The sequence below is a fragment of the Pipistrellus hanaki genome (genome assembly GCF_964339955.1).
Source record: "Pipistrellus hanaki genome assembly, chromosome: 3".
In the NCBI taxonomy this organism is placed as follows: domain Eukaryota; kingdom Metazoa; phylum Chordata; class Mammalia; order Chiroptera; family Vespertilionidae; genus Pipistrellus; species Pipistrellus hanaki.
Window position 1 is genome coordinate 135,929,056 of NC_140505.1, and position 22,718 is coordinate 135,951,773.

General features: G+C 38.3%; 1 protein-coding gene and 1 pseudogene across 6 annotated transcripts in view; both read left to right on the forward strand.

The window, feature by feature from the left end:
• TAFA2 (TAFA chemokine like family member 2) overlaps positions 1 to 22,718 on the forward strand; it is a 430,981-nt gene that overhangs the window by 61,050 nt on the left and 347,213 nt on the right. The window lies entirely within an intron of this gene.
• Positions 10,116 to 11,656, forward strand: LOC311620491 (large ribosomal subunit protein eL31-like; annotated as a pseudogene). Its single transcript has one exon. The product of its transcript is annotated as a large ribosomal subunit protein eL31-like (transcript).

Genomic DNA, 22,718 nt, shown 5'->3' on the forward strand with positions numbered 1-22,718 from the left:
TTTCTTACTTCCCTTCTTCAGTCCATTAGTTCACTGGCCCGCACGTTGTATGTGCATCCCTGTCTGAGCGCAGAAAAACCTTGGAGGCTGCTTAAGTTCAGGTGAGAGAATATTTATTCAATAGATTAATCAATTAGCCCACCAACTATCCAAACAGTATTTATTGAACTTCTAGTAGTATATGAGGTGCAGTATATGTGTGTCAGGAGGGAAAATCAAAATTGCTTTCTATTCTCAATGAACTTACATAATGTAGCTGAGTAAATAAATATCTTTGGTAAAAACAAAGCATTATGTAACCAAATGCTAAGCAGTAGTTTAAGGTGCCCCCAAAGGAAACTGAACACAATGCAGGTGTTCATAGGGGAGAGATGCAGGTCCTTGAGGTAGCTGGCAGAGCCCAGAAAGGCTTAAAGGAGGATATGGCTGGGCCTGAATGCAGAGTGGTTTTGTAAATGACGAGAGGAGAAGGGAGGAGGGGACAGGGCTTTCCTTGGTGGGGAAGCAATATGGGGAAGACTGTGAGCAAAAACGTATGGTTTATGATGGAAATAGGGGTCACTGTGTATGCTTATCCTTGTTGTGTGCTGCATACTCCGGAGGCTGCCATTCGCAGCAAGCCTAGGTGGATGGCGCTCCTAGAGGTACCCAGTGCTTTAGAGTGAGTTCTGCAGTGACTGTGGGCATGCTGAACAGGGGCTCCTTACTTTTGGCATGTTTAACTGTCAATCACTCTATTGAGAGGAATCTATAAAGAGGCGGTAGAGCACAGTGGGTCCAGACTGGACTGTGTAATCAGGCAGCCTAGATTTGATTCCTGGGCACATTAGGAAAATAGATGTGTGACCCAGGATAAGTTTCTTAACCTCTTTATGCCTTATTTCCCTCATCTATGAAATGGCAAGATAATGATAGTACTTAGTGCATGGAGTTATAATGGTTAAATGAGGCAGAATATCATCTGCTTAAAACAGTGCCTAAAGCCTTGTGAGCCCTGAGTGCTACCTGATATTATCAAAGAGCTAATGCTAATGTGCCCCTAAAATGGAAAATAAAGCAAATACTCTGCTTTTTAAAGTTATAGAAATATGAAAATTCTGGGTCTCATCTAGACGACTTTGGCTTTTGCTGGTTATGAAAGAAGCCATTATATGGTTTAAGATTGTGCTGGTTTCACAGGCTGATTTCTGCAGGTAAATCAGCATCGCTTCTGGAAAAAGAAAGATGACACCTATTTCAGTAAGAGTGATGCTTACCTGGGAATTCGGCAGCCCTCTGCGCTTGTAGTGCCTCCACATTGTCCAGCTGTTTTGAACCATGGACAAAATGGAAGCTCCTGTGCTTGCCATTGACTCTTTCCACCTCCTTTTATGAATGGGCCAATGATCAAAGGGAGATATGATTTTGAAAATGATTCCTGTTCTCTCCTACATATTTGTTGGAGCAGGCGTGTCTACAGAATATTTTGAGGGATGTGTAACTAAGTATCTTCCCTACTTGCTTATCATCGCCAGAAAATGAAAGCCACCTCTATTTTAGGTCACTTTATAGTTTACAAATACTCTCTTACACTTCATGTCTTTTCCTAGCGCATTCATGTGGACTTGTTATTATGTCTTCCATTTAATAGATTGAAAACCGAGTCTCCGTAAAGATCAGGGACTGACTCAGTCTTAAACACAAATCATTGTGGACTTTGGACTTGATCCCTCAACTGGAGATTTTCTTAGGTGTTAGTGGCACCATGTTTTTCCTAATTAAATTGAAAGCCTCATGATTACATTGGCTTCCCAGAAAGGATGAGGTCTTTCTAAATTTCTCATATTGGTGTGAGACTGGATTAGGATTGCTTTGGAAGATACCCTGACATTCACGGGGGATGTGATACTGGGCAGAACCACGGGGTGGGAGAAATGGTGGGCAGAGTTAGAATCCACCTTGAGTAGTTTATAGAAATCATCATGTATCCATTGGAACGGAAAGGCCTGGATGGGATTCTCCACTACAGATTCTGAATAAAGGCAGTGGGAATATGGAAAACAAACTAAACAGGGAAGACTGGAACCTCAAAGGCATTACAAATCTTCATAATTTTATGTAGAGCTGATCTTGCTTTTAGGCCAGGGGAAACCTAAAGCCAAGTAACCAAGTAGCTGTAACTGTCGGGCTATGTACATTATAGAAGGGGAGAGTATGGAAAGAACGTGCTCTTCAGTGCTTCCTCTTCTCTCTTGGGTTTGGACAAAAGCCTTTATCAAATATGTTGGCCACATTCATCGTCATCTCCTTTTTTATTATTTAATTTTTCAACTACAGTTTACATTCCTATTATTTTGTATTAGTTTCAGGTATACAGCATCTTCTATGTCAGTGTTTACATTATGGTCTGAGGCATCCCTATAAATGGATTTTGCTTAACAAATTTTACTCCTGTTGACTGTTTCAATTATAAATTTCCAACTTTGTGAAATTACTAAATTGGACTCTTTAAAGAGAAATAAAAAAATGCCTATTTAATGAGACCATTGGAATGTACAATGACATATTCTCTTAGGTACTTGGTAATTATAAGCATAATTGAACTCAATCAACATTTGTGGGTACTTTTATTATATAATTTATTATATCATAGTGAGTCCCATTTTAAATTTATTTATGGCTCCTTGATTATATTAGGGAGCAAATTTTTGTTCTTTATATTACCTAGTGCAGTGCTTTGCCCATAGTGGATGTTTGTTAACTGTGCTAGAAGTTAAGTCCTTTTTCTTTTATTGAGTGTAATGATGGAGAAACAGAGAAATAAGAGCTCCTCTGAGATAGTGGTTATTTGGCAATTAATTTACATTTTGGTGTGCCATTACTTAATTCGTGATGTTATATTTAAGGTAGAGGTTAACTCAATTTTAGTTTAGAGCAGAAATCAAAACACTAATATAAAAATTATTATAAAACAAATTAAATCATAGTAGGAATGAAAAATATAAAGCGAAGTTTATTTGTGGAGCAATAATTGTGCTTGCCTTTTCCTCACTGCTGTTTCTGCATGTGGTGTATATATGTGTGAATTTATGTGTGTTTCAATTAGTCAAAATAGTTTTTTAAATTGCTATGGTGAGGGGAATGGGAATGCTTAGTTGTCAGAAAAAATCATCTTCATGTTTCTCTCTTTTATAATTATCCTAATTATATATGACAAAATTAGCAACTTCAATTTCTACTGTGCAAGATTTTCTTTCATTTACAAAAGTATTGTAACTAACTAACATCAGAATTTTGGCATAGTTTATTTTAGAATCATGTAATAACAACTTTCTATAACTAGAGATTAATACCTGAAGAGTAAGTAATTCATTAAGTGTCAAAAAACATAAAGTTAGATTCTTACCTATGTAGAAAAAAAACAACAACAAAGGGATTAAGGATTTAAATGTCAAAAGCAAAGCTTTGAAAACTTAGTAATAAATATAGATGAATATATTTTAGATCTAGAAGTCAGGAAGTATTCCTTAAAGAAGACATAAAACATGTTGACTATGAAAGATAAGACATAAATTTCACTGTATTAAAATTAAAAACTCTAGTTCATCAAGAAACCACTTAGAGAAAATGACAAATTTACAAACTAGGAGAAGATACTCATAATATACCCAACTGAAGAAGGATTGATGTCAAGAGTACAAAAACATCCCATAGAAATCAGTAAGAAAAATGGACAAAAGTCCTTAATAGACATTTCACAGAAGAGAAACTCATGACCAACAAACATATGGAGATATATTCTTACTTCATATAATATCTGTTACTAATAATGAGAATGCAAGATAATAATGTACTATCACTTTATACGTTTCTTTTGGAAAAAAATTAAAAGCCTGATAATATAACTTGTTGGAGAGGATATAGATTCACTAGGTGTTCATTGCTAGTCAGAGTGCAAATTGCAAAAATGCATATTCATATATCCCGTGACTCAGGAAATCCACTGCTAGGTATTTAATACAATTCATTTATAGGTACAACAGAAAACATGTTCAAAGATGTTCATTTTGGTGCTATTTAACCAACTACCTGGAAATGGTCCAAATGCACATCAGTAGGAAAGTGGATGATTTAACTGTGATATACTCACAATAAAATATAACAGCTGTTGGGTGAAGTACAACATTTACAAATAAAAATGCATATAGCAATGTTATGCTAAGTAAAAACAAATCAAGCTCAAAGTTAAAACAACAGGAATATCTCTTAAAATACAGATAGATATAATAATTCTGTATACCAAGGAAATTAAGAAAATGATGAATATGAAATGCAATATAGTTAGTGCCTCAGATCTAGGAATCAAAAGGAATGTCATATGATGTACCATGAAGCTAAACATAGGTTGTATGTAATCAGAGTCCTCTTGTGTTGACATAGGTTATATTATGTTACAGTTTTTATATTATTTATAAATGCAATTTTATGTCTATATACGAGTACATAAAAGCCTGAGTGACTGGCCGACTGGCCAGTAACTCTGATGCACACTGACTACCAGAGGGGCAGACATTCAACACAGGAGCTGCCGCGCTGCAGTCACTTGGCAGTAGGGGTTCTCAGGTGACACACCTGGAACCAGAGAGGAGGGAGCCTGATTCTGGGGTGCATCACCTGAGAACCACCCTCTCACAATCTAGGACCCCTTGGGGGATGTTGGAGAGCCAGTTTCGGCCCAATTCCTGCAGGCCAGGTCGAGAGACCCCACTAGTGCACACATCTGTGCACCAGGCCTCTAGTGTTACATGAAAGCCATTTTTAAGCTCATTCTCAGACTATCTGTGTCTATTACATAAAAAAGGAAACATAAGAATCATTCTACTCCATTTTCTTGATGCTCATTTTTATTATAATTGATTTACTTTTCAAAGAAAACAAATTAAGGCAATATATGAGACCAATTTTCAATGCAAAAGTATTTAAACCCTAAAGATGTGTGGTTTTGGGTTGAATACTCTGGGTCATGTATGTAGAATATTAGAGATCAATATTTAATTTTATAAAACTGCATTTCTTAAATGTACACAGTTTTTTGTATTTTGAAAATAAAATTGGAAAGATCTTAGAATAGTAAACTTAAATCTATTGTGAGCTACTGTAAATATAATACAATACAAATATTAGGTGACATTAAGAAAACAAGCATAAGAGCTAATCAATAAAAGGGATAGAAATTTCAGCTTACAAAAATAGCTGGCAGTTTTAAAAATAGGAAATCCTATTTTGTAATGAAACTCAAAATATCCTAATATATAAAAACCCAGGGTCCATGATGATCAAAGGCCTGACTGACTGGAAGTCAGTCCTGCAGTCAGTGCTGGGTTGCCATGGTGACCTAGCACTGACTGCCAAGGGGTCTGTGGATCAGGCCCAGAGAGAGGCCTAGACAGAGGCCTAGACAGAGAAGTCTGATCTGTAGCCTCCATGGCAGCTGTTGATCAGCCCTTGCCGCTCTCTTTCTCTCTGAGCCAGGCCAGCAGCCATGCCTCTCTTTCTTTCTGGGCATCCCTGGGGACTGCTGATCAGTCTCACCTATTTGAGCAGCCTGGAGATAGGCTAGGAGATGCTGACTGGCATAGAAACCGACCAATCAGAACCAAATCTAGGTGAACTGTGAGGAGCCAATGGTTGCCTAGGAGGTGCTTTTGACACTGACTGGCATAGAAACAAATCGATCAGAACCAAATCTGGGTGAAGTGCGAGGAGCCAGTGGCTGCCTAGGAGGCAGAGCTATTGATGTTGACTGGCATAGAAACTGACCAATCAGAACCTAATTTGGGTGAAATGTGAAGGCAGAACCTAAGGTGGGGGCTGAGGAGGGGTTTTTAGGGCAACAGCTGTTTGATGTAAGGTATAAGAAAGCTGTTCAATTAAAAAAAAATATATATATATTTTATTGATTTTTTACAGAGAGGAAGAAAGAGGGATAGAGAGTTAGAAACATTGATGAGAGAGAATCATCGATCAGCTGCCTCTTGTACACCCCCCACTGGGGATGTGCCCACAACCAAGGTACATGCCCTTGAAAGGAATCGAACCAGGGATCTTTCAGTCCACAGGCTGACGCTCTATTCACTGAGCCAAACCAGTTTCGGCAGCTGTTCAATTTTTTAATGACTGCTTTGGTAGTATAGTGCATATGGCTGGCTATCAATCCAGATATAGGGATTATATATTTTTGTCTGCTAAGAGCATCTCCGCCTGCTGAAAAAGGCTCCCCCCCATTTAAGCAATCCTATCCTATATGACCTATCTATACTAACAAAAGGGTAATGTGCTAATTAGACTGGGTCGACCAGCCATCTTCTGGATGTCTGACTTCCTTCCAGACAAAGCCATGGTAGTGGGGGCAAATGCAGAGAGGGCAGTTGGGGACAAGATCAGGCTGGCAGGGGAGGACAGTTAGGGGCAATCAGGCAGGCAGGTAGAGAGGTTAGGGACGATCACATAGGCAGGCAGTTGAGCAGTTAGGAGCTAGTGGTCTCAGATTGTGAGAGGAATGTCCCACAGGGATCGGGCCTAAACCAGCAGTTGGACATCACCCAAGAGGTCCCCAATTGGAGAGGGTGCAGGCTGGGCTGAGGGAATCCCTCCTCCCCCATGCATGAATTTCATGCACTGGACGACTAGTTTATTCATATTTGTATTAGTTTGCTAGGGCTAACATAACCAATTATTATAGACTGGTCTGGTGGCTTGGTTTGTTGGAGCATCCTCTTGTACACCAAAAAATTTGCAGGGTCTATCCCCAGGCAGGACACATACCTAGGTTGCAGGTTTGATCCCTCATCAGGGTGCATATGGGAGGCAACCAATGGATGTTTCTGTTTCCCATCAATATTTCTCTCTTTCTCCCTTCTTCTCTCTTTATAAATAAAATATCAAAACAAAACATATCCTTGGGTGAGGATTAAAAAATTATTATCCACTGGATGGCTTAAACAATAGGAATTAATTTTTTACACTTCCTAAGCCTAGAAGTCCAAGATCAAAGTGCTGGCAGGTTTGGTTTCTTTTGGAGCTTCTCTCCTAGGTCTGCAAATGGCCATCTTCTTGCTGTGTCCTCACATGGTCTTTCCTCTGTGTGGCCACATCTCCAGCCTCTTTTCTTCTTATAAGGACACCAGTCATATTGGATTAGGATTCCACCTCACTGGTCAGTTTTAACTTAATAGCCATAGGGTAGAAATCAGACATAACCTTGAGAAACCAAGACTGTGGGGGAGTTCAAGTGAGGGTACATGAGAGGATTCACTTTTAAATGTAACAAGATGACATTTCATCACATGGATATAGAAATGGCAATATACAAAAAGTGATGTTTCTTGATCACCTGAATTTATGGTCTGTGATTTGGACCTGGAACTGTACTTTTTTAATATTCGATTTAGTTACAACAACCTCTGCTAACAAGGACTGAAAGTGATTAAGCTGCAGTATGGTCTGATCCAAGGCTAAAGACTCACGAACTGTAAAATCTTACCAGAGCTCTTGTAATATGCTGTCATAAATTGAAAACAAAAACAAAAACAAAAACCAAACACCCCCAGTACAGTGTGAAATACTGGCCTTCTGCAGTATTATGAAGATGATCTTATATATAAACTTGGAAAATGAGGGTCTGGGGAGAAAAGCATACACAATCTTGGTGCAAATGTAAGCTAACTCTTATATTTAATTTGATAATGTGCTGGTCAAAATGAATTTATTAGTTTGTCTTTTAAACTTGAAATAAAAATGAAAGTGGTAAATAGAAAATTTTAGGGGGGATGGGATTACTCCAAGTCAATACTAGTATTTTGAGACAATAGTTAAAAAGAAAGGAATTGTGTTATTTATAGAAATTAGCCTTAGCCTAAATGACCTAAATCATACTGCATTTCAACTAATCCATAATTAGATCAGCTCACGTTCAATTAAATGATGCCCTTGAATTAGAATATGTCCTATATCAGAACTATGACATGTTATTAAAAAAATAAAGTTCTTGCAGGAATCTTATAAAAATTAATAAAAATAAAGTACTTGCAGGGACTCTTAGAGTTATGAATCATACCAAGAAAAACAATTTGTGTAATTATAATAGTAACAAGTGATATAAATATGCCTGGTAATGTTAAATAGTGGTTAAAATTTTGAGCTTTGGATTCAGGTAAACTCTGATTCAAAAGCTGGCTCTACCACTCGGCTGGTGTAGCTCAGTGGTTGAGTGTCAATCCATGAGCTAGGAGGTCACAGTTCAATTCCTCATCAGGTCACATACCCGATTGCAGGCTCAATCCCCAGTGGGGTCATGCAGGAGGCAGATGATCAGTGATTCTCTCTCGCCATTGATGTTTCTATTCCTCTCTCCCTCTTCCTTTCTCTCTCTGAAATCAATAAAGATATGTTTAAAAAAATGCTGGCTCTACTGTCGAGTGTCTGTGTTCCTGGCTTTTTTTTTTTTTTAATAGAGTATATTTTACAATTCCATAATATTGTACACATTAAATCTGATCACATAATTAATGTGCCTGACAATTGTTATAATTTATGTTATTATTAAAAATTTTACTAATTGGAGGATTTTAGCAGCCTGACCCATGATATAAAATGCTGTTTTTTTGTTGGCTTAACCATATATGTTTAGTTATTGAGTCATATGATTCCTGCATTTCCTAAATAATTTAATTTTATTACACATTAGAAATTATTGATGCACGATAAAAGCTTTCCTATGGCTTTTCACAAAGTACAGCTAAAAATACATGAAAATATAGTGAATAAAAGAATGAATTCTTTAGGCAATATTCTATGACTTCTGATACAAAATAGGAAAAAGAGAAGAAAATTTTAATGGCCTCTGGCAGATATTAATGACAATAATAATGTCATAAATACTACAGTAATGTCTAGTCTAGCTTTCTTATTTTAGTCATTCAGGATAAGCCAGTGAGCTTTCGTATTTTAAAGAGGAGGTTTTGTTATGAATTTTCTCCGAAGGTAGTATAAGCGCAGAAGAATTAAGTTCATTAATATCCTAACGAAATAACTCTTCTTTCAGGCCTCCTATTTCAGTTTCTTCTTCCAATAAAAGCCTTACTTAAGACACAAATTTGTTTAATTAAATCGCAATTCTGAAAGTGTTGAGATTCCTAGACTAAAATAAAGAAAACATGGTTTTAAAAAGTCTTCTTAAATTTTGTTTTTGAGATAGACTATGACTTACTTGGAAAAATAATGTGCAAGCCAAACTTAAGATTCTGGTGGCATTTATTTGAGGTTATCTTTGTTTATTCTTTCTTTGTTGTCTTTTGACATTTTGAAGAAATGACATCTATCTTTTTACCCAGTAGCTTTATTAACTCTCATTAGTCCTTTTCTCAACACTCTTTTTTTCAACTCATAGATGCAGAGAACAAACTGAGGGTCTGCAGATGGGAGGAGGTTGGGGTGGGGCTGGGTAAAAAAAGGAAAGGGGATTAAGAAGTACAAATTGGCAATCATAAATTAGTCATGGAATATAAAGTGCAGCATAGGGAATATAGTCAATAATATTGTAGTAAGTATGTATGGTTAATGTCAGAATGTTAATGGTAAATGGTGCCAGATGTTAGACCCCAGTCCTTGAGTTTTGGCTAAGAACGAATTCATAGCCAAGACTCAAATACAAGTGAAAGTTTATTTAGAAAGTCACAGAGGTAGAAGAAGTGAGCCAGCTGGGCTGTGTGGGTTCCAGAGACAAGTTACAGAGGTGAAAGGAGGACCCTTGGAGCTTAGGAGAAAGAGAGCAAATATATGCGCTGCTGTGAGGGAAGAAAGGGAGGAAAGGCATGGGAGTACTCAACAGAGAGCTTGGTCCTTCATCTTAAGGGCTTCTAACTGGAGATCTCAGGGGATGGTCTCAATAGAACATTCATCAGCTTTCTGGGTGTGTACCTACCAATGATTGGTAGGTACCAGGTCAGGGGATCATTAGTCATTGCAGCGGGTCCTGTGGTCAGCCATGGTGCTGTCCCACCTTGTCTTGCTGCTTTTCTGGGCCTCGCGCTGAACAACTGAGGCCTAGATGTTATCTTTAGGGGTTCAGCAAAGGCTTGTATGGGAGTCCTATTCGCTGGCCCCCTTGTTCCTCCTCTAAGGGGGTCTATCACATGACTAGCAATGTCTCAGGGGAGGAAAGGGCAGGGGAGGGTCTAAACCATATGACCAGCAATGTGAAAGGTCAGAGGTTCTAAACAGCATGACCAGTGATATGTTAGGGGAGGAAAAGTCACTCTGGGGACAAAGTCCCAGCCCAGTTTTGCTTATTATTAGGCATCCAGGGCTTCCTGCTCTATTGACCTTCTATACCTTATTGTTTCTACTCTGCTCATGTCTCCCTAACTGCCGACTATATCAAGATGGATAGTCTTATTGGGGTGATCAGTCAGAAAGTACAATATATTAATATTTAATCACTATGCTGTACACCCCAAGCTAATATAGTATTATATGCCAACTAAATATAAAAAAGAAAATATCAGACTCATTTTACACTTTAGCCTGTACTACAGTGACATAACTTTTGTTTTGCTTTAAACTTTTTATGAATTAATTTTATTACTGGCGAATTTTAACAATATAAGCATAGGAAAGCAAAAATCAATGCATGAAGAACATTAAGAAAGCAGAAAGTTTCTTGTTAGGGATTTTGTCTTGACCTTTGCCAATGAGGGGAGCAGCAAAGAGGGAGATAGTGAGTTAGTAATGAAAGGGTATTGGTACTTGCAACCCTGCTTATCCCCCTCTTCCCCCCACCCCCACAATACCTCCAGCTGTTTCTTTCCAACGTGCGCAGGGCGTAATGACTCTTGCAAAGAGGGGTGGCGAGAAAAAGAAGGGCCCTTCTGCCATCAATGAGGCAGTGACCAGAGAATACACCATCAACATTCACAAGCACATCCATGGAGTGGGTTTCAAGAAACATGCCCCTTAGGAACTCAAGAAGATCTGGAAATTTGTCATGAAGGAGATGTATGCATTGACACTGGGCTGAACAAAGCTCTCTGGGCCAAAGGAATAAGGAATGTCCTATACTGTACCTGGGTACAATTGCCCAGAAAATGTAATGAAGATGAAGATTCACCAAACAAGCTCTATATGTTAATCACCTATGTACCTGTCACCACTTTCAAAAATCTACCAACAGTTAATGTGGAGGAGAATTTATTGCTGATTGCCAAATAAAGTTATAAAATTGCAAAAAAAAGAAAAAAAAAAGAAAGGGTATCATTTCTCGAGAGAGTTTTTACTAGAGTCAAAAGGTAGCAGTGATCCTTTGAAAATAGAACAGTCTACAGTAGTAATTGAAGGTCTTTTACAAGTCCCTTCACTGTTGCTGCTATTCCTGACAGTGAAGCTATTTTAACTTTTAATTCGCTGAAAGGCAAATAAGGCAGCTGTCTTCACAGTAGGAAGTTAGGGGTGAGTGTTGGAGAAACAGCTTCTCCTTTCATGTAAATTAAAGGAGAATATACTAGAGAAAAGTTTACAGTTACTCTACAGACTCTCAGCAAGCAGACCAGAGTACCATCTTCAGTGATTCTCTGACACCTTCTTTTAATTTGCCAAACACATCAGATCTGAGGGCAGTTTTTAGATCTGGTTGAAATGGGGTTCTTTCACAGAGTCACAAGAAAAGCATCCAGGAGCCTAGGAGAAGATGAGATGTAGTGGTAAGGCTCATCGGAATAGAAATAAAAGACTGCCCGCAGGTTCTGGATGGCTTATTTCTGTCCATCTCGCTGTAGAAGAAGTCCGGCCTTGTCTTCATCAAACCCAGAAGAAGGACCAGGGTCCAGAAATTCTGTTCCATTGGTCCAGTCCATACCAAAGCTCAGTCCAGTTTAGTCTCTGTTCCCACTTGGCTTAGTCTTTGTTCCTGGCTCTGCCCAGTGCTGTGTTGCTGTACCCAGTCTTGCCTTTGGGCCCATGTGGCTGCAATGGAGAGAGAGAACTAATGGGAATGCAGGAGTGCAGGAATGAATGGAAAACAAATGCCTGTTACCAAGCCAGAGGCCTTTGTTAAGCTTTGATTATATTATCTCTGGCTTTCAAACTCACCAATATCTTTCCCAATCCTTCATGGGCGTGTGCTGGGCCCTCTCCCTAACCAATTGGTCTTTTTCTAGATTAGACATCTCCCCTTCATGGTTTCCATCTTGGCTTCTACTGTGCATGCCCCACAGTAGAAGGCACTCCCCATGCACCATCTTGGCTTCTTCTGGGCCTGCACCCATCACAGGAATTTCCACTTTATTGTTTTCTCTCTCCCCTGGTAATCCTGGCTAATGACTGGTAACCATCCTTCCTGCCACTTCCAGAATTAGGTCCTGAGGATGGAGGATGCAGGGGTCCTCAGTGGAGCCTGTGAATGCTGCAACTTCCTAGTGAGGCAGGCTTATTGTCCTTAGTCAGCTCCCTGGTAGATTAGACTTAATATCCGATTCAGCTTTCTAGTTTATTTTGCTTAATGTCAGATTCCCTTTGCTCCCTTCCTTTATTAACACTAGCTATCTACCTATGCTAACAAAACACCCCTTCCTGTTTGCCTCTTCCTCACTTTCCCAAACATCAAAACACAGAACACTTTTTGGATGATGCCTGAGTTTAGTATTCTACTTAGTGCTTTGATAAAACCTCATTCTTTCCTTTATGACATCCCCTTTTACCAAAGCTTTTTCCTAGAGGAATTAAAGCACACATGGCAAGAACTAAGATTGCACCTATTTTTCATTAAAGATGTTAGCATCTTCATCAGTGTGGCACGTGATCTACTAATGGCATCAGTCTCTGGATGGATCCTTTTGAAGTTGCCCTCTAAAGGTCTCAGCAGAAAGCATTAGACTCTGCATTATTCCCTTCTGACTTCTGGTGGTTTTGTTTTATTTGGCTATTGATTGGTATTACACATCCCTCTTAATGCTAACATTAGGTGATGCTTTATAAGAGCACTTAGTGGAAAATTATTGTATATAAGTAGAAAGTTCACGAGGTAGTTTGAACTATGAGTCTGGGATGCATCATTAGCCAAATATATGCTCTAACTATAGGACTGATTGGGAATTTTGGTAAGTTGATTCATTTAACTTATCTCTCCTATACTTTTTGCCTTTTGTAGGGTGAACATGTATTATTTAGATGAATGCAAAACTTCTCTTTGTATTCAATATAATACATTTTTAATGGCTAATGATTGTGTAGGTAATCTCATACAGGGGAGCAAAAGCATTTTATAAGAGCAATCCATCCTGAACAAATTAAAAATGAAATCATCATTCCTGTCAGAAATGGGCAGGAAAACAACAGCTTATTAAGAATTTGCTTTCCCCTTGGTGAAATATATTACCAATAATCATTGCAGCCCATAGGCATGTGGTTTGGCGTGATGCATTAATTTGCACTGATTTAATGGTTTAGAAGCCATTTTTGTTTTACTTTTTTGGATTTTCTCTTCTGGGAACCTGCAGTCCTCACATACCTTGTGTAAACAAGTTTGCATGATGGTAAGCACACTGAACCTGTATGGTATTAGGACACGTACAAATTAGGAGGCTCAGTTCTCCTTGTTGAAAACAAGGGAAGAGACTTCTCTTCCCCATATTTTCTTAGAATGTTTACTTCAGCAAACTGGTGAGTATTTCTCCTCACTTTTAAATGTATATGAATCTTGAAAACTGGATAATATATTCTTCAGGTTTATGACCCAGGGATATTTTCCTCAAGAACCTGGGAGCCATCTATTTGAAATGTAAACTTCAAGGAAATTAGTGTCCCTGTATCCCAGTGTGAAGGGGAGGGCGGGAGCCAAATTTGGTGGGAGCCTTGTACTAAGTTGTAAAACTACCTCTTGTCATAAAGACAGGAGAGGTTTGTTTTTCCTCTGGATAAAGCCAATTACCAGGTGCATTTAAGATGAACCACGTGTGACAAATGACACTGTCAAGTCCTCTTACTGGAGGACTAGTTATTGTTTATTTTGAAGATACGTAGCTAATGATGTGTATCTGCTAGCTATATAAAAGAATGAGATTTCCTTTCATCTTTGCACTTTCTTAGCAGATTGCATGTGATGCTCATTACATTCTGGTTTAATGCTCCTTCAAAAATAGAAAAAAAAATTCTTTTTCTCTGTTACCTTTGGGAAAAGGACTTGTGAGTTCTGAGAAGATTTTGTTTTTAGTCATATTTCCCCAACAGTTGTCATGGACTATTATAAAAACTAACACTCTGACCAGTTTGTGCCTTTGGTTGTTCAGTGTCTTTCCTTCTTTAATCAGGTGTTCAATTCAGAATACCCTCTTGGCTAAAAAGCACTGAGGATTAAACAGCATTATGTAAAAAGAAAACAAGACATTCATTAGCATTTTTTTTTTCAAAAGAACAGCTTTCCAAATTCAACTGTGAAAGCTATCGTGCAGAGAGCATTAGCTAAGTGGCATGTTTGTCGCTTTTTCTTTTAGTTATTGCTTAAATCCTCTCAAACAACCTATTTTTAGGCTAATATTTCATTAAAGTTATTACTATTCATTTTAAATATCACTTGCTTGCAATTACATAGTCTGCAGAATCCTGCAAAATGTTAAACTTGGCATTGCTAACTCAAAGGTGACTTGTGGCACAGGAATGATTTATGCCCGTGGAATTGCAGAGGTCTAAAAATAGGGCTTGATGTTACATTAATATGTACTGCAGTACACAGGCACAATAGGGTTAGAGGAGATGGAGTTTCATCCTAGACTCTCAGTTTGCTTGCTTTTGTCTCCGAGTCTGAGCGGCACTGGAATAATTAGACATTGCTCATTTGTCATTTGTATCATTTCCCATCAGTGCATACCATCCTGCCCTGCCAGCTCCCAGGTGTGCACAAGGAAGCATGTAATTTGCAAATAGCCATTCTGCACAACTCTAGTTGCTGTCTTAATTTGAAGATATCCTCTGTACATTGGACTGGACAATGACAGACCATTGCTGCTGGGTTCTGATGGGGTAAGTATGTAAGTCTGACTTTGACCTTAGCATGAGGTCAGAAACGAAAGTGTCCAGCTAGATATACAGCTAATAGTCTAGATTCCAGGAAGGTGTTTCTATTGACAAGGTGAATGTAGCAGTTCTGGACAAGCAGCGTTTCTGAGTGAATGGCAAGCATTTTGGTCAAGGTTTCCTCTGGTCTGATGCATCTGATTTCAAATGTAATGTAATGAGTGAGATGACAGGCATTGACAGGTGCCTTTCTGAGTATGAACTCTGATCACATGAGAGAAAGTCATGTAATTGAGTTCACACATCTTTGTCAATAGGGCTATAGGTTACTTGAGCATAAGGATGTGATGTAGGAAAAAGAAATCAAGGCTAGTATTAGCCAGAATATATATATATGTGGGTGAGTTAGGAATTGGGTAGTTTCTCTCCTTGTTGGATGGACTGTTGATAAGACCCAAAGGTGATGGAGAAACTGTGCTCAGCATAGCCCCAAAGCCTTCTTTTATGAAATCGATGAAGATTGAGCATGATAATTATAGGTTCACTTAAATATCATGAGTTGCTAGCTTAACTTTTCTCTACCAGAATACATTTGGTTAACTTACTTTATCAGCTGATAAGGGAGTTGGGTTCAGGATATATTATTGTCTTATAATAAAGGAATTGTTTAGGTTTGGTGGTAGCTCTGGAATTCTGAAAAGCCATGGTAATTTAGAGCATTCCTGGCACTGTTTAATAAGTAGCTCAGTTCGTGGAGTTTATCGAAAAGATCTCAGGGATCACTCTCCCAGCAATAATTTTACATTTTTTGTAATGGCTTCCATGTTGCTGCGGTGAAACTATGTGGAACACGTTATACTGGTCACTAGTTGCCAATTTAAATGCACACTGGGAAGATTTTCAGGGAGTATTAACTTGATCTTAATAAATCTTGATCTTGATGTTTAATTGTGACCTTGAAGTTATAGTTTTTTGAAGAAAAATGTCTCATGTTTTCATGACATGAACAGTTGAAAAGTCAAGATACTGTGGCTATTTTTAAAAATGGACTTAGATATTTTAAGTATAGCAATAGTTTCTGAATGCAACCTATTCCATTTTAATGCAAATAAAACCTAGTGAATCTGCTCCCATTACATTATACTAAAAAACATATATAATCAAAGGAGACCTGGCTGGCAACCTCAGTGGTTGAGCATTGACCACTGAACCAGGAGGTCATGGCTTAATCTCCAGTAGAGGGTGTGCAGGAGGCAGCCGATCAATGATTCTCACAATTGATGTTTCTCTCTCTCCCCCCTTCTCCCTTCCTCTCTCCAAAATCAATAAAAACATACTTAAACACACACACACACACAAAAAAAAAAAAAAAAAACAAAAAACAAAAAACAAAAAAACAAAAAAAACACGGAGGAAGACAAAGCACTAGTTACAGTGAGAGCAGAAAGGAAAATTTCCTCTTACACTCATATAGTTAACTCTGCAGCAAGAGGAAGTTTGCTCCCACCAGCTTCACTTCAGCTTCTTAACCAGGCAAACTCCTACTTGTCCTTCAAAACCCATTAATAATGTTGGCTTCCCCCCCTCCCCCCTGTGACTCTTTTCCCAACCTCTTATTCTACCCACAGGCAGAGATGATTACTCTCTCAGCACTTTGTTCATAGCACTGCTTTATAAGTTTTAGAATTTATTTTTATATTTTCCTCCTTCCCTTGACCAAGTTCCTTGAGGACAGGGATTATTCCTTATTCGTTTCAATATGCCAGTGCCTAATGCCATTACACCTAGAGTGGGTATTCAATAAATATTTGTGAAAGTGGGAAACTGTTAATGGACTCGCAAACAGACTTCAGAAAGGGTCCATCCTGATGGTGGTGATGGTGCATGACCTCTGATGGATTGCTCTCATAAAAGCTGCACCTAGGCTCTTGTAACTCATCAGCTGCAGACCACCTACCTTGGAACCCACTTATACATTCTTTGCTTTCAGGAAAAAAGCCTGGTTTGGGTTTACAACAGAACTAACTTCCAATCTAAGGAAATTTGATAACAAACTATGGTATGATGAGTGTGCATCTCCAAGTAAATGCAAAATACCTTTAATGTAAGTTCAAATTCATGATAAGCATGACAACAGATTAAAGATGTTTCAGTTCTTTGCAACTTTAGACTTATTTAGGAAATGGACAGATAATTTGGTGTCAGTCATGTGGGTCAAGACCCTGAGTCAATTATGTTTTGGCTCTTGTGTCATTGGTCAAGAAACCTAGAATGTGAAGTGCTGGCTTTTCAAGCAGCCCTGATATTTGAGAATCCTCAGGACTGTTCTGGGCCTTGGTTAATTCTAGAGTACTCTTAAAAAAGACTCTGATTCAGCTATTATTGAATAATCTGGTACTAACTTGGGCCATTTCTGTATTGTGTGTGTTTGCACATGTGTATCTGAGTTTCTACATGTCTTAAGTGAGTTTAGGCTTCCATAACAGAGTACCATGGATGGGATGGCTTTAACAACAGAAATTTATTTCTCAGATTTGGAGCCTGGACATGTGATATCTGGTTGCCAGAATGGTTTGGTTCTTAGTAAGGGCTCTCCTTTGGTTTAGTTTTCTTTTTTTAAATATATTTTATTGTTTTTTTACAGAGAGGAAGAGAGAGGGATAGAGAGTTAGAAACATTGATGAGAGAGAAACATCGATCAGCTGCCTCCTGCACATCCCCTACTGAGGATGTGCCCGCAACCAAGGTACATGGTCTTGAACGGAATCGAACCCGGGACCCTTGAGTCCGTAAGCCGATGCTCTATCCACTGAGCCAAACCGGTTTCGACTGGTTTAGTTTTCTGATGATATTTTCACATTGGGGTGAGGCAGGGGAGAGAGAGAGAGAGAGAGAGAGAGAGAGAGAGAGAAGGGAGAACAGTTGTGTGTTTTTTCCCCTGTAAGTCACTAATCCCATTCATAAGGACTAATTACTTCCTAAAGACCTCACCTTCTAGTACCATCATATTGAAGGTTAGTATTTCAACATAAGAATTTTGAGGGGAACACAAGCATTCAGCCCATAATAAGTATGTCTCCAAGTGTCACAATTAAAAAGTATTCCATTAGAAATCATAGGATCTAGTTTATCATAGCAATTAAGACCTTTTTTTTTGATTTATTTCTACCACTTACATAATTTTCTAAGCCTTATTTTCCTTGGTTTCCGTGGTAATGGAAATCAAAATAATATCTACCTTTAGGCCACTGCATGAGTTGAGCATTGTCCATGCCCAAGCATAATCATTCATATTGTAGTCTATGTGACTGGCATCTCCAAGTTTGAAGAGCATAATGAATGAAGACCAAGTTTGAAGAGCATAATGAATGAAGACCCGCTTGGTTATGAGCAGTAATGAGTCACTGCACATAGCACTGTGCTTGATGTTTAGATGTGCACAATAAATGACCACTTTCATCCTTATAGGAAGGTGCTCAGTGTTTTTTGTTAATGCTCATCCAAGGATATTTCCCCCCATTAATTTTTGGAGAGAATGGAAGGGAGGGGGAGGGACACAGAGAGAGAACATCAATGTGAGAGAGACACATCTATTGGTTGCCTCCTGCAAGTGCCCTGACTGGGACCAGGGATCAAGCCTGCAACTGAGGTATTTACCCTTGATTGGAATTGAACCCAGGACCCTTCAGTCAGCTGACACTCTAACCACTGAAACAAGATGGCTATGGTTCACTGTTCTTTTAACAAGGCTGGATAGGATAAGGGATATGACATGGGCTATCACAAATGACATTTTGAAGTGATGTTAACAGGTGAGTAAGGGATTGAAAATATAATACATGTTATAATCATTGCTATAGTCTATGTTTTGAATTCAGCTTGTTTGCTAGAAATCCAAGACCATGCTGTATAAATGTACCATCACATATTTTATGTACTTGGAGGTGATTTTCTATCTGCAATCTTGCTTTCTGAGACATTAATCCTTTAGAATATAACTTTCACTAGATGTAAGGGAATAAACTGAGGAGGCCTCTAAAATAGTAATTCCAAAGATTTTACTATGAAGACAGGGAATTGACTTTGAGTTCTTCCAGAATTTTAATGATTCTTAAATGAACTTATAGTTCTTAAACAATATGGTTATCTTGTTTCCCCATCCACAGAAGAACAAATCTGAAGGAGTGAGTGAGCGTTTGTGTGTGTGTGTGTGTGTGTGTGTGTGTGTGTGTGTGTGTATGCACCCATATGTATGTGGAAAGCTACTATTATGAAGGGGCAGTGTTTATGGTGCATACAATACACAATGATGGCCAGTGGAACAATCTAAAGCTTGACCTAGAGGGGTAAAAAAGAAAAATGAAAACACCACCACCAAATTCCACATTGTTATCCCTGAGACGTTAAAAAAAGTCTGTTCAATATTTTCTACTTTAAAAGGAAAGTCACATTTAAAATGCATTCCCATTTTATGACCATTTACTAACTAAAACATGACCAACATGAACACAGTTTGGTAGCTAATAGGAGTCAGCATGATATGGTGAAAACAGAAGTTGGAGTTGGACTTAGACCGGGTTTACATTTCATCCAGATTCATGTCTATGCGTAAAGGATGTGGGCGGATTACTTAATGCTCTGAACTTCATTTTCTTATCTTATCTATGAAGCGGAAGTGATACTTCCCACCACACACGGGTGTTGTGAGGCTCCGATGACATCACGTGGTGTCAAGTGAAGCCAGCATATTGCTCCCTCCCAATACACTAGTACTAGTTCCTCCTCATCTGCTTGGTGAAATTTGTTTATCTGAAATACCCCATTCTCACTGAGATTTCACTACATTGCTATTTCTCTGACTGGAAATTAAATTTATAATGCACATCTCAGATAATAACTGGTCATTGACTTCAGTAATTATTATCTCTGAATGATTTACACACTGCTAAAAGGTATGAGTCTGTAGTACAGTGCTAGGGTGGTCTAAGAGTTTTAAAAGGGTTTGTTTTGTAGTTTTGTGAGGTTTCTGGAATGTTATGACTTCCTAGGATGAAGAAGGAAAGATAAATTTTATTTATTGCTAGTGCTACTGAAGTTAAGAAGACTGATCACATTCTTGTATTAAATGCATTTTTAATATAGTTCAGATAATGGTAGTGGGCTGTGTTACAATTCACTCCCCTACCCCCACTTATTATTAGGTGCTTCTTGTTATTATTATATATCTGATTGATTTGGAGCATACTCTAGAGATTTACACTATTGATCAGGCTGAATGTTTCTATATTTTGTGATTTGTCAGTTTCACTTTTTTATTATTATTACTACTAGACTCAAATTGAAAAGATCCACAGATCTTTTTCTATCATGGAATTTTTAGTTTTATGACATATACAGGATTGAAGGATTTTATGAAAAGTGCCTAATTCCTTTAAATTTATGTAAAATATGCCATCTGCTTTGTAACCTCTAGTGTTCTTATGGCCTATTAGATTTATTATGCAAACATTTAATGTGTAAATATAATTTAATTCGCTCCCCACAGGTGTTTAATTAGACTTTAATTTCTGTCACTAAAATTAAAGCCAGCAAAAGTGTGTGTACGTCTCTAAATCATAGTAATATCTCTCAATGTTAACTGGTCAAATGTGGATTTGTATCTTGGTTTAATTTTAATATCTTTAAGTCTCTGAGGGATTCTGATATCAGATTACTACATTAAAGAGATGATTCTTCAGCTTTTGGCAGTGGGGCTATTTTAACAGCTACGACTAATTCTGTTGCAAGTGACTGAGAATTCCAACTACCATGTTTCCCCGAAAATAAGACATCCTCTGAAAATAAGACCTAGCACATCTTTGGGAGCAAAAATTAATATAAGACACTGTCTTATTTTCGGGGAAACAGGGTACAACTAGCTTAATAAAAAAGAATTGATTGGCTCATGTAGTTTGGACAGATTGGAGTCATAGAAGGAAGAATTGTTCTCACCTAATTTAGTAAACCCTTTAAAAATAAAATTTATTCCTTGCTCTTCAGTTAATATTTTGCATTTTCTTATCTATGAATTGAATCTCATTGTGATGGGCTATGTCTTTTTATCTCAGCTTTTAAAAAACAATTTCCATTTACTAATCCTTATCGGAGGATATTTATTACATTGATTTTTAGAGAGAATGGAAGGGAGGAAGAGGGGGAGAGAGAGAGAGAAAGGGAGAGAGAGAAATATCTATGTGAGAGAGACACATCAATTACCTCCCATATCACTCTGACCGACCTACAATCCAAGTATGTGCCCTTTACCAGGAATCAAACCTGCAACCGTGCGGTGCTCAGTCTGATGCTCTACCACTGAACCATGCCAGCCAAGGCAAAAAAAAAAAGTTTTCCTTTTACAAAAACTTGAAAAAATGTTTTTCAGTTTTAGTTGACATACAATGTTATATTAGTTTCAGATATACCACATGGTGATTAGACCTCTCTATAAATTATGAAGTGATCACCCCATAAGCCTAGTACCCACCTAGCAACCATTATAATATTATTTTCTCTCATTCATTTGTTCTTCACTCATTCACTCCTCACCTGAGGATATTTTCACATTGATTTGTAGAGAGAGTGGAAGGTAGCAGGGGAGACACACAGAGAAACATCGATGTGAGAGACACACATGGATTGATTGCCTCCCGTACATGCCCAGACCAGGGTTGGGGAGTGAGCCTGCAACCAAGGTATGTGTCCTTGACTGGAATCGACCCTGGGACCCTTCAGTCCACAGATCGACACTTTATTCACTGAGCCAAACTGGCTAGGGCCCATTACAATATTATTGACTCTATTGTCTATACTGTACTTTACATCTCCATGACTGGTTTTATAACTGGAAATTTGTACATTTTAATTTATTCCTCTTTTCCGTCATACCCCCAGCTTCCCTCTCATCCTGCAGCCACCAATTGGTTCTCTGGATCTATGAGTTTGTTTCTGTTTAGTTTGTTCTAAATGGTTTCCTTTTGATTCAGATACAGTTGGCCCAGAGCCACCTCACCTTCCCCTGTTTGCTGTATAGTACTTATGTGATTTTAGTGTTTGTATTATCAGTGATGTGCAAATGCTTGCTTTTTGAAAGAGCACATCTCAATCTAAGCAACATCTTTTAACATCAGGATAGGAATGTCTGGATCCTTTTGGGGAGTGAACTGTGCTTAAAGATATTAAGAGCCCAGCAGATAAGATCCCCAAAGGAGAGAAGCAAAAGTCACCCTCTGCTTCTCTTGATAAGAGTTTCCCCGTCTTACTGTGGGGTGTTGGCTTCATGGTAGTGGGAACTGGCAATATAAAAAGGTATTAAGAGTGATATGGTACCAGGAGAGACATTTTCCTAAGATCAGTCTTTGTGAAAGTTGACTCTTTGAACCAGATCTGTAATGCTCTTTCTCTTGGAGCTTTGCCTAACTGGATCCTTCTCATCTTTTAGATTTCAATTTAAATACCACATCCTCAGCGAGGCTTTCTGAGGTATGTCGGTTCTCAAAGACTTGGTTCACACTTGAGGATTGGCAGAAAAGGACTCGTCTTTGAGCAATGTTAGTTTTCTTCTGCATTACTGCAAATCAGAAAATAACCATTGCTAGGGTGTCCATGAGTTTAACAACACACGGGTGAGGATCTTTGCG